Below are 23,388 nucleotides of genomic sequence, written 5' to 3' on the forward strand. Positions count from 1 at the left end.
ACTACATTATAAGAATCATCCTAAGTCAAATAAGTGGGTCATCAAAAATGTAAAGAGAATATGAAAAAAATGAGTGTTTCCAAATTTATTCCCATAAATGACAAATAAATAAATTATATTCCCACAATGATCATTTTCATTCAATATTTTTGTAGGAATGAATTATCTTATTGTTGGGCACACAGCTCAGCCAACATCTTATACTTATTGGGAAAGTCACACAGCTGGATTGGACAGATTGGAGGCCAGGCCCACACTGGCCAGATGTACACACCTGTATCTTCCTATCACAATTAGATTGAGGCAAGCCTCAGCTGGTAAGGTCGGAGTACCTCAATTATCTAATTTGTATGAATTTTACACTCACGATTCCAACATTAAAGTCATGTAAAAATAACCTGAACATTTGTCCAATCTATATATTGCCACGAAACACCAGAAATCAAACTCCACGGGAGGAAAAAACTGTCCTATGCATTTAACCACCACCTCCCCGGTCTGCTTTGTTATGCTTTCCAAGAAAAATTATTTTCTTAATCTCAAGGTAGATCTGAGACTGTCATGGCTGTGCCAGTAGTGTGTTGCTGTGATTTCACTCAGAGCGATGTCTATAAAATCTTTCCTTGAGATTCGAGGATGCTGAGTCTGTAGTTTATGGACAGTAGCAACACATGGAGCACCTTTGTTGGCCAGGAAGGAGGTGACCACTTACGGCCATGGCACATAGAAGCTCAGTCATTTTACAATGATAATAATATATAACACAAATTAAATCCTTAAAATTTGTCAGCACCATGTTAAGTGTTTACACAGACCCAGTCATTCAGTTTGCATAACAGCCCTCTAAGTGGATATCATCACACACACACACACACACACACACACACACACACACTCTCACACACTCAAGATTTTAAATATTCTGGCTCTAGATAATTAATGATATAAATCATGTTTCAAACATGTAATTTGAGGTAAATAACTGAAATATTCTTAGGAGTGTTTTAATCACTCATTTAGGTGATAATATGCTTAATTGTATGTGTCAACTTGGCTGCACCATGGGCCCCAGCTATTTGGTCTCGTATTATTCTGGATGTTTCTGTGGAGGTGTTTTTTGGATGAAATTAACATTTCAATAGGTAGACTTGAAGGAAAGCAGATTACCTTCCATAATGGATATGACATGGGTCGGCCTCATAGAGTCAGGTGGTCTCAACAGAAGAAAGAATTAAGACAAAGACTGGCCTCCTGTCAGTAAGAAAGACTTCTGCCAACAGACTCTCTTCAGACTCCAACTTGAATGCTTCCCTAGGTCTCTAGCGTACTCTGCAGAGTTTACCTTTTCCAACCATCCTCAATCCCATGAGCCAGTCAATCCCTTAAAATAAATCCCTTACTACACACACACAAACACAACATAAACACACACAAGACACACACACATACACACACATCCTGTTGGTTCTGCTTTTCTGGAGATCCCTAACTAATACAAATATTGAGGATATAATTGTAATAATTTTTAGTATTATATGTTATCATTTAAGAAGTTTTTCATTACTTGCATGAGTAAAACTTCACTTAGTCTTTGCAACAATATTTAGGGAATGCAAGAAAGAGAATATATTTAATCATACTTTATAAACAAGGAAACTGTAGCTAAGAAAGGATACATAAAATATCTGCATTCACAAGTTAACAAGAGGTATTGCTGGATTTGACTTTAGGTTTTGTGACTACAGTTGTATGCAGTATATTTTCAACATATGAACCTGCAATAGTGACACAATTATTTGCATAAGATGAAATATTCTTTTGAATATAAAAATCAGTATAAATTATAACACAAAAGTGCTTCACTATCTTCCTTTCACAGGTTAAATAATGCAGTTGCTGTTATTTGTTAGCCAGGCTCAAGACTTTTTCTAGTTCTTCCAACATTTGAGGATTCAGGACTGAAGATAGGGTAAACCTGATGACCTCAATGCCATTTGTCTGAATGTGTTTCCTTGATGTTGAACATGGAGGAATTTCCAAAGCAAAGCGCTTCCAGAAACATCTCTTTGTAACGCTTTCTTAACTGTGATTTCCTAATCACTATGCAGACGATTCCACTGCCTAATTAAAGGACTGGTGCAGTGATGAAGATAAAGAATACAGAGCAGGGCCGCAAGCTAATCTACAAGCAAAACACAGGAGCTACTTGTCAAGAGTAAGGGCATATTTTATCGACAGCTGTGTCCAATAAGAATGAGTTATGCAGTAAATATTTAATATTAATGTATTTCTGCTATGATTGTTACCTCCTTCCTTATCTCTCACTGTGCTCAGTAAAATAATTCATATAGTTATTCATTTCAATGAATTCCATTTTAAATGGCAGAATTTTGGAAGAATAATATTCATTTTCAATGGAAAGTAACACATTGTAGTAACTGGCAATTTAAATTCAAGGAAATAAATGTGTAGGTTAATGAAGTTAACTGTTCTGTTTATTGGTTACATTCTGTTTTGCATGTAAGAACTATATATCATATTCATTACATATATATGATAGAGAAAATTGACATAATTGTTATAATTGTGTAAGAAACTGATGGCTCAACATGCAAATGGAAATTTAGCAGTAGTTTACAAAGGGATTACACATATTGTGATATTAATAGAACAGAAGGCTACATTTTAAAGCCAGTTACTCTATCACTCCTAGCTCAGTAACATTGTCAATTACTAATTTTCCATCTATTAGAGAGAGAGAGAGGGAGAGAGAGAAAGGAGTGACAATAATAGGCTCTACCATGTGTAGTTTTACTGAGTAGAAATAAGATGTATGCAGAGCCAATGGAGCATACTAGGCTTTTAAGTAATGCTGTTCAGCTCTCCCGTTATGGATAACATGATACCAGCTCCAAATTATCCAAGCCAAAGGAGAATAACAGTTACCATTTTAAACATATTGCTGAAATTTATCATCCAAATTTTCACATTTAGATTTATAATTTCAACAAAAATATGCTGTATTTCTAATATTACCCAAAATGTCATAATAAATAATATATGAGAACAGAGTACAAATGTATATATCTTCATCTATATCTACATATACATTTATCTTTCTATCTATATATCCCCCTGTGTGTGTGTACGAATAACATAATTTATACTTTTCCCTCAAAGGAAGTAAATTTTTTTTAATTTGGCAAAAATTAAAAATAAAATATTTTAACATTCAACTAAATGACCTAGATCAACAAATAATTGAAAACTATAAAGTACTTAATGATATTAACTAAAAGAAGAATTTTTGAGAAGTAGCAGAAGGCTGTGGTGTACAAATGTACTATTAAAAATAAATTATTCCATTAAAATATGTCCCCAGAAGAAATAAGAGAAAAGTCGGGAATACTTTCGATAGACTTCAAGCTTCTTTCATCAAGTTCTATTTCAAGGTTCTCTTTACTAAACTTTTACTACACTTACTAAGAGTCTTACTACACTTACATAGAGATTGAACACATTTAATTTGAATTTGGACTTCCTTAGATCCCTAAACTAGGGATAATGTATAAAGAATAGAATGGGCCGGGCGCGGTGGCTCAAGCCTGTAATCCCAGCACTTTGGGAGGCCGAGACGGGCGGATCACGAGGTCAGGAGATCGAGACCATCCTGGCTAACCCAGTGAAACCCCGTCTCTACTAAAAAGTACAAAAAAACTAGCCGGGAGTGGTGGCGGCGCCTGTGGTCTCAGCTCCTCGGGAGGCTGAGGCAGGAGAATGGCGGGAACCCGGGGGGCGGAGCTTGCAGTGAGCTGAGATGGCGCCACTCACTCCAGCCTGGGCCACAGAGCGAGACTCTGTCTCAAAAAAAAAAAAAAAAAAAAAAAAGAATAGAATGGCCTGGTTTTATTAGGATTGAGAGCTACTTGTAGGTACAAATGTATGTTAATCTTTAAAATATAGATATTACAATAATTTTGACAAAAATATCGAATTTTGTATTTTTCCACTGTCAGTTATATTTTGTCTCTGTAAGCTGTATAACAAACGTACATGTACCCCGGAACTTAATGTATAATAAAATAAAATAAAATAAAATAAAAACGCTAAAAATATAACCAGGAAAAACAAACACGGGTAGATTTTTTTCTTAAATTAACTATGGAAATTTGTTCAAGTTTCTTTGTTAACCAGAAGATGAAAAGTCTTAGGAAAATCTTACTTTAAAAAACTCCAGCACCCTGATGCTTCAAGCAGTTTGATACCCCACGTGCTGCCGTTTATTTTGGGTCTCTGGCACAGATTGCTTATGGTCCCCCTCCAGTTGGTTTCCTCTGTCTTTTCACTAATATAATTGTAACAAGGCAGATGGTTGTCAGCTTCCCTTGAAGTTGGTTGTTATTAAGTTTGTGTTGATAGAATTGAGCAGAAGTGAAGGATATCACTTCTAGTCCGGGTGGGACTTAACACTTTCATCTTATTTTATTCCAAGCTCTTCTCTACTTCCTGGAAGCTGGAACAATGGATGAACCAAATCTGAACCCAGTGGAGAAGAAGGCAATATTCTGGAATATGGCAGAGGGACAAGATAGATGAAACCTGGACCCTGAGTGATGATGTGAAACTGAGCCACCCCTACATCTTGGAGTGCTCACTTTTAGGCTATTTTAAGACAGACATAGAAATCCAAGGGCTTTAAAATAGTATATTTTGAAATTTCCTTGTTAGTGCAGCTTTAGTTTGTTTCCTACGTGGTACAGGCATCCATAAAATATCATGGTGAGTAAAAATACCATGAGTAAAACGATAAATTTGCAGCATACAGCTGTGGAATTCTCCTGTGTTTTCAAGTTATTATTATTATTATTATTTGAGACGGAATCTCGCTCTGTTGCCCAGGCTGGAGTGCAGTGACCGGATCTCAGCTCACTGCAAGCTCTGTCTCCCGGGTTTACACCATTCTCCTGCTTCAGCCTTCCAAGTAGCTGGGACTACAGGCGCCGCCACCTCACCCGGCTAGTTTTTTGTATTTTTTAGTAGAGACGGGGTTTCACTGTGTTAGCCAGGATGGTCTCGATCTTCTGACCTCACGATCCGCCCATCTCGGCCTCCCAAAGTGCTGGGATTACAGGCTTGAGCCACCGCGCCCGGCCTCAAGTTATTTTAAATATATCACAAAATAAAATATATTATTTCCAGTTAATTTGTTATGCCAATATTTTAAACATTAAACTTTTTCTAAGGGTGGAACATATGCAGTTTAATTTTGAGAGATAAATGAGAAAGCTAGAAATGAAGCAACTTTCCTTTAAGTTATGCCCTTTATGTCTGACTTTCTTGGTTTTTACATCAAATAGTTTCCCTGTTTGTGCCACTCTAGCTGTCTCTCAATGTAAAATCTAGCAACACATTCTTTAAATAGTTGAATGATAAATTTTAAGGTTATAAATAACCTTGGAGAATATTTTTGTTGTATATAATTAATTGCTAAAATTTTCTTTTATCTCTCTAAAAAAAAAAAAAAAAATCATGTAGTCAATCTTTGATCATTTCCAGAATTGGGAGGATTGCCCATTTATATAGGTTTTCATTTTACACTATTGAACTCTCACAAAGTCTTCCCTAAATTGGACCCTAATAAAACCCCACATAATTCCTTTCTGCATTATTTTCTTGTTTTCCTTTTCTGCTAAATCACAAAGATCTACTATATTTCAGCACATAGACTTAAGTGTCTTTAAGTTTTTGAAAGTTATCCCAACATCCTGCCTTTTTACCTTTATTCCCAGGACACATATTTCAGACCACATGGCCCTTGCTTGCTAACTCCTTATATGAATTTTCATCACCACCTTATGATGCATATACTCTTTGCATTGTTATTTGATTATAAGAATATAAACACTATTTGTGTCCATAACAAGTTTTGTGAGTTCTTCAAAAGCACTGTTAGATAATAATATGCATCATTCTTCTGAGATTCTGCAATCCAAACTATTGAGTCTGTTTATTGGATGCCTGAAGGTAAATCAAATATAAATAGACATTATTAAATCCAAGAGAAATTTGAATTAAACCATTCTCCAGTATTAAGGATTGAGCATCTCGCCTGAATTCCTACCCCGCTTCTCTCCACCATCATCTCCCCTTCCAAAAATGCTATTTTCCTGGCTTGTCATGCTCCATCACTCCCAGGACCCAACACATCATGAAACAAATTAGAGTATCTCTATTTGTCTTTCCTAATAATACTCAACGGGCACCCTCCATGTGCCAGATAGTTGTAGGCACCTGCAATACTTTTGTGAATAAACGGACCATGTTAACACTTGGAGTTAACATATTAGAGTCAATTTTAGGCTACTTGGAAGGACAGGTCAATGGTGATAATGCATAATACCCCACAACTTCTCTCTCATCAAGCCCTTCAGCTCTGCCCTGAATCACATCCCATCTGATAGGTTTTGACTGTTTTCTTAACTAAAATTGTATTTCTCCCCCTTTCTCTTGCTTACAATGTTCCTAGAGGATTGCTCATTCCTGACTGATCCCCCAAATAGATCATATTTGGTGCTCTGTGAGTAAACTCAGCTCTAGTCACTTCTATCATTTGAATTAAACTATGGGGTCAATTTGGAGGCCGTTCCTGCATGGCGTGCCTGTCCACATAGGGCCCGTCGTTTCTGTTGTGTCCCCACCCTTGTCTGCATTGATGAGTGCCTTCCTGTTTGGCTCCAGCTCCCTTGCATTGTTAATACATTCCTGTCTCCCAGGTGCCATCATGTGTGACATTTGCTTTTGAATTACTGCACCACTTTAGCCCATTTCCACAGATCATTTCATCATATTGTTTTACAGAGTAGTCGCTACATAAATACCTATAAAATACATTGACTCCACCCCTTGCCATTTCAAAAACTCTCATATTCCATGTTTAGCAGAGGCTGTGATGTGTACCCTTGCTGCTAAGCCCAGGGTCTGGCACGTTGCAGTTACACTGCAAACTCTTGCAACTTTAAGCCTAAAAAGCTTTCTCTGACTTGTGGTGGCCTGCAGTATGCTGTAAGGTAGGCTAGAATAGCAGGTCATTATTTTCCCTCCCCATGAAGAGTCTTCAGCCAATGACAAATTGGGAGGTAAATACCTATCCACCAACATCAAACATTCTTGTCCTTGGATAGGACAACTCTGAGCTGGGTTCTCTACTTTCTCCCAGGGGCTGCCAATAAGCCTGAGCTCCATTTGCCCACAGTGGTGACCTGCTCATTAGCACATTTCAGTTTAACTTTTATCCCTTACCAGAATTACTTCCTTACTCTATGACTAGTGTATTCTGGTATCATCACCCAAATAAGTTACAGTAAGTCCCCACTAAAGGTATCCCATGGGGTCTTGGAAACTGTGACTTTAAGTGAAATTATGTATCATGAAACCAAATTTATACCATAGGCTAATTGATATAAACAAGAGTTAAGTTCCTATGGCATATTTCTGGTCATAAAAAGATCAATAACTTCTTTGAAAAGTCCCCAAATACTTTTAACATTAAACATTGAAATAAATGTGAACTATATACACATTTAAGAATGATTAATAACAAGTAAGATGATTATTTGACGGGTTGTTCCATTTCAGGATCACAAATGGCAAGAGCCTCTCCTAGTAGCTCAGAGTGCAAGGTGGGAGACAGCTCTGGACAGGACACCATCCCATCACAGGGCACACTGCACACACCCACACTCAGTCACACCGGGGGTTTAGACACAACAGTTCTCCTCATGTGAGCATCTTCACTATGGGAGAGGGAACGAGAGTATCTGGAGAAAACCCATGCAGCCGCAGGGAGAACATGCAAACTCAACTCAGACAGTGGTCTCAGCCAGGAATCCATCATATTTTTCCTGCCTCAATGTTATAACAGAAACAGTAGTCGAATTAAACTGTCTTATTTGAGGACCTGCTATGCTTTCACACATATCTCTATATCAGGGTTGGCCTTTGAGGAATACAAACAAGATAATAATTAAGATAAAATGATGTATGTGTGAATGTAACAGGACTTGACCCGTCCTGTTACGTCTTTCGACAGATTTCCAATACGGGAGAAAACACTATTTTAGCTCATAATTAGTAATTTCTTCAGAATACCAAATGAATCTTTCAAAAGTTAACAGAATGGTCTTTTATTTTTTTTTAATAACCTTTTAATTTTTATGTGCTGTAGTGTTAGTATTTGCTTGACTTTCCTGATGTCTCTATCATTTCTTAAGGATATGGAATACATTTTCTGGTCATTGTAAATTTGACATAAACATCCAATTTACAGAGTAACTTTGAGAGAAGTTATCAGCAAGAGCTATCATTCTTAAACTTCCAATATTTGAGGTGTTCCATATTATAATATGCAATGCATTTCTTAGAATCAATTTAACAAGCATTTTTGATCTATTTCCTAGTATTTTACTAGGCAATAATTGATACAAAAAGAAGTTTAATAAATACAACGTACCAAAACTTGAAATTCTAGATATAAGTATTTTACAGCAATGACAATGACACATTAAATGACAAATTACATCACTTAAGGAGTAGTTTACAAATATCTACGTTCTTCATCATTTGTTGCTCAAGTTCAGTTTTGTTTTTAACCAGCTAATTCTAGTTTCCCATGCTTTTTCATAATAATAAGACTCTATCTCTTGTAGTCAACATAGGGTAGTTGCTGTAAGAATTTAGATGGTGCATCTGTCTAGGAGGAATTTTAACCCCAATATGTGTACTGTGACATTGTTTTCCACATAACATTTAGAGAATTCTAGAAAAGTATTGAAGCTGGTAGTTATTCACAGTCTTGGCTACAGGAGGCCAATTCTCTGCTGGATCGAAATGTTAAGTTAGTTCCAAGAAAGAATGTGAGAGGAAAGTAAAAGCAATTTCTCTTTCTTCTTAGCTCAAGGAATTCATATTTTCCAAGACTGGCTGAAAATATTTTCTATCAGCTGATACTATTCAATGGGGAAAAAATGTTGGGCGGGGGGGAACTACAGGAAGGTAATAATTTTTTTGTTGAAATGTTTAAAACGGAACTGAATTACATTTTATTTTTATTGGCAAACTGTTTATCTCCTAAACATATCTTTGCCTAAATATCTCTTCTTATCTATGCAATTAATCTGATATGATATCACATAGCATTAAAATCGAATGTTTTATATTGAAATTGAAACTATATTCTATGAATTGTGGTGACTGGCACGGGCATGTCAAGCTAGAGTTGTGACTACCAGATGTGGACAAAATGGCAACTACCTTATTCTTCCACTACAAAAAAGGCAAAGAATTTTTAAAGTGTGTCTTATCATTGCAGTTCTGCTAAAAACAGTTTCACATGGATAGATTTCCCCAAAATTCATGCTCTACTTATTTAATATTGAAATAATTTGGAAAAACTCCTCCTGAAATTAACCTTTGATCAAATTATAACCCTCAAATGACAAAAATGTATAAAATTGGGGAAGATAAATTTAGTCTGAAATTACTGAAAGTGTTCATTAAGCCTTAATATATGCTGTCAGCTTTAAACTAAATAATAGATGAGATTTTAACATAATCAGAAGAAAACTGCTGCTACCTGCTTCTGCTACTGTCACAATGAAATTGACAAGATAATTTTGAAAATAAGACCTTCTCCAAGTCACTTCATGGATCTGACAAGCACATGGTATTTAAAATTATATCTAGTCATACAGAAAACGATTTATTCACAAGGATATAAGAGAGTTGAGTGGAAGATCAAATATATTCTCCTCTAGAAAATGTAGAGTTACTGGCTTTAACAAATAAATGGAAACACTTCATATGATAGCAATTCTTTGCTTCCAGAAAAGATCCTATTTTGCATACTTTGTGTAATGGTCTTCAGATAATCTTTCTGCACTTAGATAAACATCAACTAGTCAACAAAGATACAGCCTATATGTGTTACACTAAGTTACTCTGTTCATTTAATTCTGTAACCTTTTCCTTCTATTATTAATATGTGTAGTTCTCAGGACTAGCAATAAGAAGCATTGAACTAGTTTGCTCACTGTAGGGAAAGAGTATAAAACATCAAAGATAAATGTAACATGCCTATAATCTTCATGGATATCTTTTTGGACAAAGATAAAATTTAAGCACAAAAACATTCTTACTTTAATTTCCAAATTGGTAAAATATAAATTATCTAATAATTTATATTTTTCCAGGTGAATATACCTCATAAAAATAGTGACATGATGGTACTTAATATATATAAATTTGGAGTTACTAAAGAGGTCTTATGAACAAAATGCTGCATACTTATACATAATATGTGTTAGTTGACTTTTTAAATTGCTCATTAGTTATTATTCTGTTCATCAAAATGTATTTCTTAATTTTACTGCATGCCCAGATGGTCGATGGTAGTGGCAAATACTAAAGATGATTATATCTCAAACCAGTATCTCTAGTTTTTTAAATAGTACTTAAGCAAAAGTGTGTTCCACATCTTACGTGACAAGATTTGATTTACTTGTTAATATTGCCTTATACAGACACAAAAGTATGCTGTTTGTTTGTTGCTGTTTTGTTTTGTTTTGTTTTGAGACGGAGTCTCGCTCTGCGGCCCAGGCTGGAGTGAGTGGCGTGATCTCGGCTCACTGCAAGCTCCGCCCCCCGGGTTTCCGTCATTCTCCTGCCTCAGCCTCCCGAGTAGCTGGGACCACAGGCGCTGCCCCATGCCCGATTAATTTTTAGTATTTTTAGTGGAGACAGTGTTTCACAGTGTTAACCAGGATGGTCTCGATTTGCCGATCTTGTGATCCACCCACCTCGTCCTCCCAAAGTGCTGAGATTACGGCCTGAGCCACTGTGCTTGGCCGAAAGTATGTCTTAAAGCCAATTGACTATATATTGATATCAGAGTACAGAGAATATTACTGTAAGACATCTAATCAACCAAACTAAATTTATCTATTTTAGGATTAAAAAGTATTTTCTACATGAAAACACTGAATATATTGTATATTTCCTTTAACTACAGAGCTTTAAAATGATATGTGATGTAATATATGATGAAACTAATTGTGTCTGCATATAAACTATGCATTTAAACAGAGAGAAGAATCACTTTTATTATTCTTTCATCTGCCTAAAATGGGGCAAGAAATAGACACAGCAGGGAGAGACTCACGGACTCACTTAAAGTTAAGTACAATAGACAGGTCACATTTTTGAAATGTCAACTTTGATGTGCCTTTACTTCTATATTACGAATCATGTCATATTCAGGAAGTTTAAACGTTGAAGGATCTATTGAGTCCTGTCCCTGATCTTCAAGAAACCTGAATTTCCAAAGAGACCGATGGAATTTCTTTTCTTTTCGTACTTTTCATTAAATGTCTCTAAGTAAAGAGTTCAAGATGGTGGCAGGGAAAAGAAAGTTTTAGATTGATCTGAAGTGATCACATTTGGATCACAAGAGAAAAGGAAATATCAGTTTTAAAAATAAATATATACTCCTATTTCAAGTCCATCTATATTTTATACACATGTAGAAAGAAAAAAAATTGCACGTCATAGTCATTTATAAATATCTAAAAAGCTTAAGTAACTAGGTCTTATTATTCACCAAAATTGTTTTCAGAGCTTCAAATCTAAAATATGTTTATCATTAGGAGAAAGTGAACTCTCATGCTTCATTGCTCATACTGCATCAGGGAGAGAATTACGTATTGATCACTAAAAAAAGAGAAAAGCAATATATGATCTTTCAAAGTTTTTTTTTTTTTTTTTTTTTTTTTTTTTGAGAGGGAGTCTTGCTCTGTCACCCAGGCTGGAGTGCTGTGGCCGGATCTCAGCTCACTGCAAGCTCCGCCTCCCGGGTTCACGCCATTCTCCTGCCTCAGCCTCCCGAGTAGCTGGGACTACAGGCGCCGCCACCTCGCCCGGCTAGTTTTTTGTAGTTTTTAGTAGAGACGGGGTTTCACCGTGTTAGCCAGAGTGGTCTCGATCTCCTGACCTCGTGATCCGCCCGTCTCGGCCTCCCAAAGTGCTGGGATTACAGGCTTGAGCCACCGCGCCCGGCCGATCTTTCAAAGTTAAGAGTAAGATTTAAATTTGTATCTGATATCATACCCCAATAACCTTGGCTCTATGGACATACTATAGTTAAAACTTTGAGCGAACAGCAGGCATAAAATGTATTGCAATTGTGAAACTTGCTATGTCTTTTGTCAGAATCATAAATATACCATCTAGTAGCCTAGAGGTTTTAGAGAAAAACAGAAAATGAGCGAAACAATATTGAACTTTTGCTTTTTAAAACCTACTAATGAGATAACCAGTAAAATTATTTTCCACATCATTTTTAAAGCAAATTTTTTTACCTATCTCAGTCAAAGAACATATCTATGCATTCAGTCATCAGGGTTGAAGATTGAAATGTAAAGATATTTTTTCACTCATACATACACATTTATTAATACACATATTGAATATATATATAAATAGTTATAATCCCTTTTATTTAAAAATATAGGACACTAAGATCATATGAATTCGCTGAGGCTGAAAGCAATGAAACTCTGAATTTATTCTCAACAGACTCTGAGTAAGTAGGCAATTCTTGATCAAGAATCACCAAAATACTTAAATGCATTCCTTGAAAGGCACAGCTTTTTCCAAAACAATCAAACCTGCTCAAGCCCTATAAAGTTACAATTCCTCTCAGTGTGCAATGAGAACATATGAGAAGAGCCACTTAGAGAGAATGTGTCATTCAAAATCAGTTAGAACAATGGGGAAATGTTTTAGCATTTCACAACCACTAGAACTTTCTTTACATTCACAAGGCCTATAAAATGAGGATAACTCTGGAGACTTCAGCAAAGTCAAAAAGTGGTGGAACAAAAAGTCTCTCACATCCAGATCTGCTGCAAATAAATCAGCATTTGAAAATATAAAATCATAAGAGTTAAACTTGCTCTGCATAAGAACCTAAGCAGTGTGTATGAGTTAAATAATTTAATGTTCCAAACAGCCCTACGATGGGAGTACTATAGTGTACTACAGTTTCCTTTCACAGATGAGGAAACTAAGGCATGAAAAATGGTTTTCCAGGTCACAGGAGAGAATCCAAACAATGCCTCCAAACGGAAATCTCCATTGAACTACATCTACTAGGTTAACACTGAGACATTTTTTCAGTAATGTGGTCTGTTACTTTCAAAATACAAAGTAGTTATGTAATATGATGTTAATTAATGGGAGTGTGCAATATATACCAAAGAGAGTAAAGCTCAGTGTTAATGCTTTTTGAATCTTTTATTTTTCTATAATTGTAAATAGTATTTTAGGCTAGGGCTAACTGGGAATTTTTAAATACAAAAGTTCACTAACGGAATCTTTTTGACCTAATATTATTTGAAGGTACTGAGATATAATGCTAGTGTTTTTGTATCTTTGGAGTCCAAGTGTTGGAATGATTTAGAATGATACTAACCCAGGTTAATGTTTGGAGAGTGATGAGTTACTCTGTTGAAGTCAGCATGCAAAAATGGGTAACACAAATTATCAATAAAGGCCACCGTGGAATGAATCAAGCTTTGTAGATGGTGTTCAACCAAGTAAACTTTCAATAACATTTGTGGGTGACTTTGGCTACTTTTTCATCATGTGCCTCAAGAAATACTTCTTAATGGAATTGTCATAGTATTGGTGTGGAGTTAGAAATGTGGTTTTGTTAGATCGCTACAGCTGTTCTATTCCTGGGGGATAACGTCATTAGAGCTAAATTCACATGAGGCTAACTCATAGGCTGAAGTAACAATGTTTCAAATTATATTGGCGGGGGGATATTCTGGGGCTTGACAACTGGAGCAAGTCATTGGCAAGGGCATACCCTCCTGGGCAGGTAGGCTCTCGGAGGAGACAAAATCATAGATGAGATGTTTCTCTTGAGAGAACAGAATTAGAACAAAGGGAGTTAAATGGTCTTAAGGGATCACTTTGTCAGACAGTGGTAACCTGATTAATTGCCCTCCTCTCCTGTTAATGTTTCTATCTAATAATTGGGCCAAAGTACTGTGGAATCAGAGCACTCTTCTATAGCTCAGTTCTACAGAAACAGCGGAAAGTCTGGACCCCTGATAGCCATTACCCTTTTATTAGAAACCATAATGTCCAACTTTGCTATATATTCATTATATTTATCTGAGTCTAAATTTTCAGGACATAGATGTTGGCATTAATTAGATAGCAATAGACGACAGGACAACAGACACTTAATAGTTTTTCTTTCTTTCAAATGAGAGAATTGGCTGTGCAAAATTTGTGATCTAGCAAGATTCTTTTCTGGTATCAGATAGAATGGATTAGAATAGGTTAGGAGTTAAAAATGAAAGGTTATCATAAAGGCCAGCTGAAAGGCAGTAAGAACTGGAATTTGGGTTGCTGTGACAATTACAGATGAAAACAATGGGAGAGCTGCAAGAAATATTATCAAACCAGAAAGTTGAAACCTTTTCCTCCCGAGTTATAACCTCCCATGTTATATTCAGAAACATAACATATATGGTTTCTAGCTTACAATTTTTCCTAAGTAAACTAAAATATCAATAATGATTTTACTAAAATATATCAATAAAAGCATATAATAAATTGTAGGAAAGAAGCCAACACTGTAACAAAAAATAATTTCAAATTATTTCAGATATATTCAAAGTAGTCCTCAGTAGCTCTCCTCCTAATATGATATCTGCTTGTCTTTAGCTAAACTTGCTGACTTGTGTCTGAAATCTTATAGAGATTATCCAGCAGCGTATAATATTACACGTTGTTGAGATGGCTGGAGGAGGGAGCAAGCCTTTTTATGTGTTAAATTTCTGTGCTTAAAGTCTTCTTCAAAGTGTGTACATCTCATGCCAAAACATGAGTGAATGCTGCTTTGATTAAAGTAAAAAATGGAGGCAGAACATATATGATAAATCTCTGCACCTTCCACTGAATTTTGCTGTGAATCAAAAACTTCCCTGAAATATGAAGTTTGGTAATTAAAATAATAGAATAAAAACCGAAAATGAACTCACAGGCAAAAAGAATAGAATATTTTTCCCTCTTCGTTCTTTCCCAGACTTTACTTTTTCCCAATTAGCAAGGACAGAGCTAATATTCATTGCAACGAGGAACAATTTTATTTCTTCTGCTTTAGTGCTTTTGTCTAGAGAAGAGCTTCCATGGGGCAAATACCTTAAAAGCAATTGTCTGCTATGCACTTTCCTCACCTACCCTTCAAGGGAATGGGAATGGTGGTGGGCTGGTGAATACAGGCATACACACACATACACACACACACACACACACCTCCCACCCACCCACACACGAAAATAATTCCAAACATAGTAGTTAATATTTATACTCAATTTACCCAATTTCCTATGTACTATGAACAAGACACTGTTTGCCTTGAAACAATCGCAATGGTAAAACAAAACATAAAATATCACAATGGAAATTTAAAGGCATCTCACAAAACCAATAATTAGAGGGTTTGCCTATATGCTTCATATTTCCTTCAAAAACTTAAGGTTTCCCTGCATTCTAAAACTTCAGTTACATTTTGAAATGCAAGGCAGCTTAAAAATAGCTTTTGGAGGTCTTTTAATTATAGATCAATAAGTGTGTCTGAGTACAAAATCAATTATTAATTTATGTAAGCTGAAAATTGGTATTTTTTATAAAGTTGGATTCTGTCTCTGTCTTCAGAGTGGTTCATGCTTCTAGGTAATGAATTAAATAGATAACACAAATTTTTTCTGAACCTCCCATGTTTCATCATATTCAGAAATAGTCTCTACCTAGAAAGAACCTGAGTTAGTTGAAAAATTCTGAACTGATTAACATAAAGTTCAGTATGAACCTTAAATTAAAAACATACAAACCTTAACTTCTCAGACAGTAAATCTACAAGTTGGTTTTCTACAGTTTAAGTTATCAAGATATGATGGAGAGTAGCTGAGGTAGAAGAGATGAAAACATTTTTTTACAGTATCTAAGGATTCTTCAGGTAAAGCCTAAAAATGATTTATCTTTTGATTAAGAAATCTCTTTAAAATATGTTAATCTGTTTTTTCTCTAGCAGATACAAAATAGAAATAAAGAGATGAAACAATGCAGTGACAAAGGGCCATGTTTGGTGGACATAAAAACAAGCATCAAAGAATGGAGAAATACAAGCGCATCTTAATTCACACTGTGCATGAACGGCATCCACAATCAAAAACACATGCAGAGTTCAAACAAACTTGCTTTTTAGTCTCGCTTCAAAAGGCAAGCCATGAATGGCAATACAATATGAAAAAACTGAAAATGAATCAGCAATAAAATAAACGATACACAATTAACTATTTGCAATTATAACATAGTAAGAGAAGGAAATCATAAATCAAAAGTAGTGCAGTTTTGTTGAATCAAATAGTCTTAAATATAGTTTATTTCAGCATCAGGTTAGGGTCACACTAAATTGATATAAATAAGAATGTAGCTTTTTTCTTTTTAAGCATCCGTGCTACACACCATGTATCAGTAGCTGTTTGATACAGAGTAGTCCCCTTTGTTTCCCTCCTCACTACGGGCAGAGCCTATCACCCAGCATAGAGGCTAGAAATTCCACACAGTCCGATTTCTAGTCTCTTATTCTGGTAGAGCCTGGCCAAGGTACCCACACCTGGGGAAAGTGTGTTGAGTACCTCTAAGGACATTTTGCTTCCTGTCAAAAGGAGAGAGAAACGTGAAGAAAATATTTTCCCTTTTTTGGTTTGGGACAATGTTATGAGCAGACAAGATTCCTGGAGCTTCTGCAGACATCTTGCCCCTGTAAGAGAAAGATGCAGAGAATCTCAGAGAACGTGGGCCCCTGAGCTAACAAGAAATATTATTGTTTAAATGACTTTTACTTGGGTATTCTTGTACCAGAAAACAACTGAAAGCCAGTTTACCTTTTAAGAAATTCAACCCTATCCTAAATTATTTGATCTGCAATAACACTATATATAATCAAGCTCAATTTTCTGTAAGGAAAACAATATGATTTTCTTTAAATTGGTTGAAGTATTGCAAAAAGAATTTCCATTTGAATACTGAAGAGATTCAACACAAAAGCAATGTACAATCATGCAATATGATTCACCTTTTAGAGATTGCCTTCTTTTTAATACTATGTTCCTTTCCACTGTGATTTTAAAATGCATTTTTGTTTGTTATATTCCCCAAGTGAAAATTTCTTTGATTTTTTTTTTGTCTTTTTGGATTCTGATAATAAAACAAGAAAGAAGGTTAGTGTTGCCCTGGTTAAAGAGGAAGAGAGTAGAATCTCAGAGCTTGTCTCCCACTTGGCCCCCAGTCCTCTTTTCTTCAATAGCTCCTCTATTACTATGGGAAACATACTTTTGAAACCACTCCTCTCATCCTAGACTTGAAGCAGAAAGGCAATGAGAGGAGAAATCAAATTGATCTTTACCTACCTACATTCTGGAAAAAGAACGGCAAGATGCAGTTCAATATCACCTTTTCTAATTCTCTACTTTTCAACTCAAGTAGTATATAGATAACCACAGGAGATCAATACGTATTTCTTGAACGAATGAATAAAACTTTTAGACCACTGTGTTACAGACTGAGTCAAGGCTTATTGTTGTTTTTACACCAGAACTTTCCATTATTCAAAGATACCCTTCCCGCAGGCAGAGGAGTGGGATAACATAAAATAATAAATGCATAAGTTTATAATATCCCTGTTATGTGCAGGGCAGGGTGTAAGGCATTTCCTGGGACCAATGAATATATAACATGCAATCCCTGCCAAAGAGTAATGTTATTTAGCAGGAGAGACAGAATAGCTATATGCATGGCCACAAGATACAAAGCAGAAAATCTGTGCCACAAGAGAGGTATAAAGAATTTTAGAAGTTCAAAAGAACAAGTGTTTGCTTCCTGAAAGGAAGATCATAAACAAAGGAATAGTTGATGCAGACCATGAAACAGAGATTGAATTGTAGAAAGAAAAATGTGAAAGAGTTTTAGGTAAAGAGATGATAAAGTATTCCTGAGTAACTTAAATTAGCCCAGATTTTTCGTTTGTTTGTTTAATAAAAAAGTAATCATAGCCGGGCGAGATGGCGGGCGCCTGTAGTCCCAGCTACTCGGGAGGCTGAGGCAGGAGAATGGCATGAACCCGGGAGGCAGAGCTTGCAGTGAGCTGAGATCCGGCCACTGCACTCCAGCCTGGGTGACAGAGCGAGACTCCGTCTCAAAAAAAAATTAAAAAATAAATAAAAAATAAAAAATAAAAAAAGTAATCATAACTGAGAAAAATAAGAGTAGAAAGTGCTTTGAGATTATATTTGGGGGATCTCTGAATGTCAAAGTGAATTGTGTTACATCTAAACACGTAAAAAAATGTCTCCAAAATCAATTAAAAATACCCAGACTTTCTGAAACATTTATCCATAAAATAAAAACGAATTTAAAAGTCATCCTTTGCCTTTATTATGATCTTTAATATGATAGTGCCAATTATTACAAATGAATGCTAAGCTTGCATTACACTTCAACTTATAATATTTATAACTTAATCCTCAATTGTCTTATTCACCTATGTCCTAAAAATAAGACAATGGTTGATTAGATAATATATTTACTATTAATTTTCAGTAAAAATCATAATCACTAGATGCCCTTTTTGTGTAGGCTGAGATGAGATGATGATAGCATAGAGAAAGCAGGGTAGAAAAGGTAATACATGCTACTAACATTTTAACTCGTTTTCATATGAACACTCAAGTTTAAAATTAAGAAATTCATAATAAATCCTTTTTAAATTTTATTTCCTTCAGACAGGGTCTTGCTGTGTCACCCAGCCTGGAGTACAGTGGTGAAATTATGGCTCACTGCAGCCTTGACCTCCTGGGCTCAAGTGACCCTCCTGCCTCAGGCTCCTGAGTTCCTGGGAGTACATGCGTGCATCACCATGCCTGGCTAAATTGCGTATATTTTGTAGAGATGGCATTTTGCCATGTTGCCCAGACTGGTACCAACCTCCTGGAGTCAAGTAATCTACCTGCCTCGGCCTCCCAAAGTGCTGGGATTACAGGCATGAGCCACTGCTCTTGGCCTTTCTTTCTTTCTTTTTTTCTTTCTTTTCTTCTTCTTTTAAAGAATCTGATAAACAGATTGGGGTGATTATAAATAATGCAAAAACCATGCCTGATTATCAGCAGTGCATATTAATTGTCAAGTATCTAGAAATAGCAATTTTTCAAAATTTTACAGGAACAAAATAGTTCCAATGTTCCTCTTCACTGCATTATCAACTCTTTCTGAACTGCACACATCCGTGTGTCATTAAACAGCCTGACAGTGAGTGCTGTTTATTGTATAAAGATCTAAAAACAAGAGAGTATTTTGAAAAAAAATAAAATAGTTGTTTTTACTTAATATCTAAGACTTTTGAATCCACATTTTCATACTACTTTGTATGCATCAACTTTATCCTCTCACTGAAAAAAGTAGGTCTATAGACTTAAATATTCCTTGAGATTCATAGAGGGTGTCATCTGAAATTAACATTAGAAATCAAAATAACATTTATTTATATTTGAGTGACTAGTAAATAAAATCTTGTCAGAAAAAGTTCAAGAGAGGTAGATGATATGTTAAACTTTTGAAAAAGTATGCTATACAAAAATTGGAGATAATTGAATATATAATATATAACAAATAATATTCATGAATATTTTGGAAACTTGCTCAAGACTGCACAGAATGCGATTCAATATTTCTTATCTAATTATCTACACATATCATGAATATTCTTTGTATGGCCATTTCTTCTCACATGTGAAACCTGATAGCCAAGTGTTACATAATACTGTCTATAGTATTGTGTGGTCCAGAAATCTAACTTTGTAGTGATTCATGTAGATACAGGGTCAGAGCTCAGACATTGTCTAGGAATGGCTGCCAAACAGACTATCCATCTCAAATATCAAGTGTCTGAACTTGGCTTCAGACTGTCTTGATAATGTACGATTCAAAATGGTGTCTGCTGATAGCAGACAACACTGACTTTTTGTTATAAAAATGCTTCTCATCAAAGTCAGTCAGTATCTGCAGAGGTGTGCTTCCGACGCACTGACAGGCAAATCCAAAACTGTCCTTTAAAGGCAACTTCTGACCTCCGTATAGATCAAAAGTTAGACTCAGACTCAAAGTTCTTCACCATCAGACACGGAAAGAAGGTCATTTGATGTCATTTGTTATTTTTATGTGTAGAAGTAATAGCTTTTCATTTCATATATTTCATGTTATTTTGGGTAATTTATCTACTCTGTCATCATGAGGCAGAATATCTCTGGAGACTGACCACTATGTCTTTTAAATACATACATACACAAACACACAGATACACATTTTTTTGTGCCCACGCCGAAGCCAATCACGCAATTGTTTGAGGCTTGTGGGCTTTGTGTTTCTGCTGGCTTTTGTCCAGCACTTAAAAGAGGAGCCAGTCATTAATAAAATTGCCCTTCTGCTGAGAAGGCCCTTTGTGAAGCCTTCAGTTGCAACTACAGGATCCTGTGATATTAAGTAAGAATTACAATGGACATACTAAAAAAGAGCATCCATATGCCACAGACAGTATGAATTGTGTTAAATGAGTTTCTGTTGGAAGTCTTTCTTTGCATATTTTTGCCATGCTATCAAGTCCATCCAGTCCTTACGCTTACGTTCTTTAAACTGAGACATTTTTCTGCTTATCAACTTACAGGTTCTTTACTGGAAAAACTGTGACAGCACTTTCTTTGAAGACATCAGTAGAGTGGATGTAACAGAATATTGTTTGATCACAATATAAAACCTGTTTTTGTCACTTAATTACTCATGCTATGAAAGATGAAGGTAATAAATGTGACAAAATAATAATTAGTGCAATTAGTGACATATATTGAGTTACTTAGCAATGTTTCCTTAAATATCCTTTACTTACGAATTCAAAGAGAATTTTAAAACTTTTGCATTTATGTTTTATTGGGGCTTTGATTTTTAAGCTTTTTCTTTTTGAGCTAAACTAATTTAATGAGGTAGATTATCCTCATGAACAAATTCCTTTTTGGGAAGCATATAGTGGAATTTCATTAACTAATTTACAATATTATCAAAGTTACAGACATTTGTAGGATATGGGCTGACCACAGCATAGTTAATATGTCCACAAAGTTGTTTCAACTATGAATCCTTATCACACATAAGATTTATATCTGCAATGACTTACAACAACGAAAGCAACCATCAAAAACTATGGCAGCATTGACTCAATGAAGCCATTCATGAGAATTTCAACCACAGAATGAAATTGTCATTTACGGCACATATCAGAATTTGTGATTCTATGTTTTGTGTGTTAATGTTTGCTTATTGATTTATATAACCCTCTCAACTTTAAGCTCCCTAAAGGCAACAACAATAGTTGCATGTAATGCTTTAGCACTTCAGTTGGTTCATAGTGGGTGCTTGACAAATATTTGTTGAGTTAATGGGTTTGTATCATTGGATTAGCTTTTTCATGTCTGAATATGCATTCTTTTTGTGGACAAAAAAAATTGGCGGTGTCATTTTGACATAATGGGTAATGCGATCCCCAAATTTTTAATAACAGTGATAATTTTGGTACTATATCTGGTTTTTATATGTTGAGGATTAGGTTCTTTTAAAGATGTTCTTTTATGTCTTCAGGCCTAGGAGTGGTAATAATTTTCTATTTTTGTTAGTCCCTTGACCACAGCCTCTCAACAGATCCAGTTTTTTCCTCAGTGATACTCTTTGAGTTTGTGGTCTGCTTGCTTGGTGGGATTCTGGCTACTAGAAGGATTAATTATATTGCTTGTATTTTTTTCTAATTTTTTATTTTTGTGATGAAGTCTCACTCTGTTGCCCAGGCTAGAGTGTAGTGGTGTGATCTCGGCTCACTGCAACCTCTGCCTCCTGGGTTCAAGTGATTCTCCTGCCTCAGCCTCCGGAGTAGCTGGGATTACAGGCGCTTGCCACCACACCTGGCTAATTTTGTATTTTTAGTAGAGACTGGGTTTCACCATGTTGACCAGGCTGGTCTCGAACTCCTGACCTCAGGAGATCTGCCTGCCTTGGCCTCCCAAAATGCTTGGATGATAGGCATGAGCCTCTGCACCCAGCCGTTTGTATTTTTTAAAATAAAGACAGCAGGTTTAGTTTTAATTTGGATAATTACTTCAATCTATTTTTTCTTGGTTCCTTTTTCCCCAAATGTTTAATATTGCTTAATACATGTAGTAATTTTTACCATGTGAAATATTGCCGTTTCTAGTTTTAATTTTTATGACTGTTACTATGTACAATATTGTAGTGAAATGAGTAAAATGCTAATCATCCGGATTTTCAGACTGCCCCATCTATGCAAAAACTGTCACTATTAGTTTTTATATATTCCAAAATTACTTGATCATTTGAAATCTGTTTAATATAGTTTAAGTCTAATGATTTCATACAATTCCTTTAACTTTTCACCTTGCACATTAAACAGGTTTTTTTTAGATAAGTGATGATGTAAAATGCAATAAAACATTCTCCATTATTTTTGAATCCACATACCGTCATTTTCCATTCTGTCATTATTATTTAAACTAAGTTATCACACAAAAAAATTTGGGATGAAAATATTCTGGACTGCATTACTCCAGAAATCCAGAAAATTGACAATAAATATAATCAATATGATAATGACATAAAATGGTAATAGGTACTATGGGAAAAATATATGTTTATGAGCGCTTCATAAAACATGTGAATTGAAGAGGGTCTCTTGTCAATTAAGAGTATGACAAACATTAATAATCATGCTAATTTCAAAAGTTCTATTAATGCACCAGAAGAAAACACAAAAATAATATTAATATACGGAAACAAATGTTAAAGGAATTTAAAGAAGTGTAAATTTTTTTAAAGAAATAGCTACTTTATTATACTATGCATTTATTTTTTCACTACATATGTACTTATATGAAATTATAAGTATATATGAAATACACACAAAACACACAAACAGAAAAACAAAATGGAATGAAATAGTTTATCTTTAAACTTAACTACCTACTTATGTATGCTAGTAAAGTTATTTCAGGTAAAGAAATAAAGGCCAACTGTGTAGTTTTTATAATACTGGCATTTTTGTAATCTGGAACTACTAGTACACTTTAGGAAGTTATTTTGACTCAGGTTTAGATTCCAAATGACTCTTTTAACACAAATTTAAGCCTGGGTGTGTATGTGTTTCTG

The 23,388-nt window shown here is 35.3% G+C and overlaps 1 protein-coding gene across 1 annotated transcript in view; it reads right to left on the bottom strand.

The window, feature by feature from the left end:
* The window catches only part of CADM2 (cell adhesion molecule 2), a 1,093,258-nt gene that overhangs the window by 581,927 nt on the left and 487,943 nt on the right, over positions 1 to 23,388 (bottom strand). The window lies entirely within an intron of this gene.

The sequence above is a fragment of the Piliocolobus tephrosceles genome, chromosome 2, assembly GCF_002776525.5.
Source record: "Piliocolobus tephrosceles isolate RC106 chromosome 2, ASM277652v3, whole genome shotgun sequence".
Lineage (NCBI taxonomy): Eukaryota > Metazoa > Chordata > Mammalia > Primates > Cercopithecidae > Piliocolobus > Piliocolobus tephrosceles.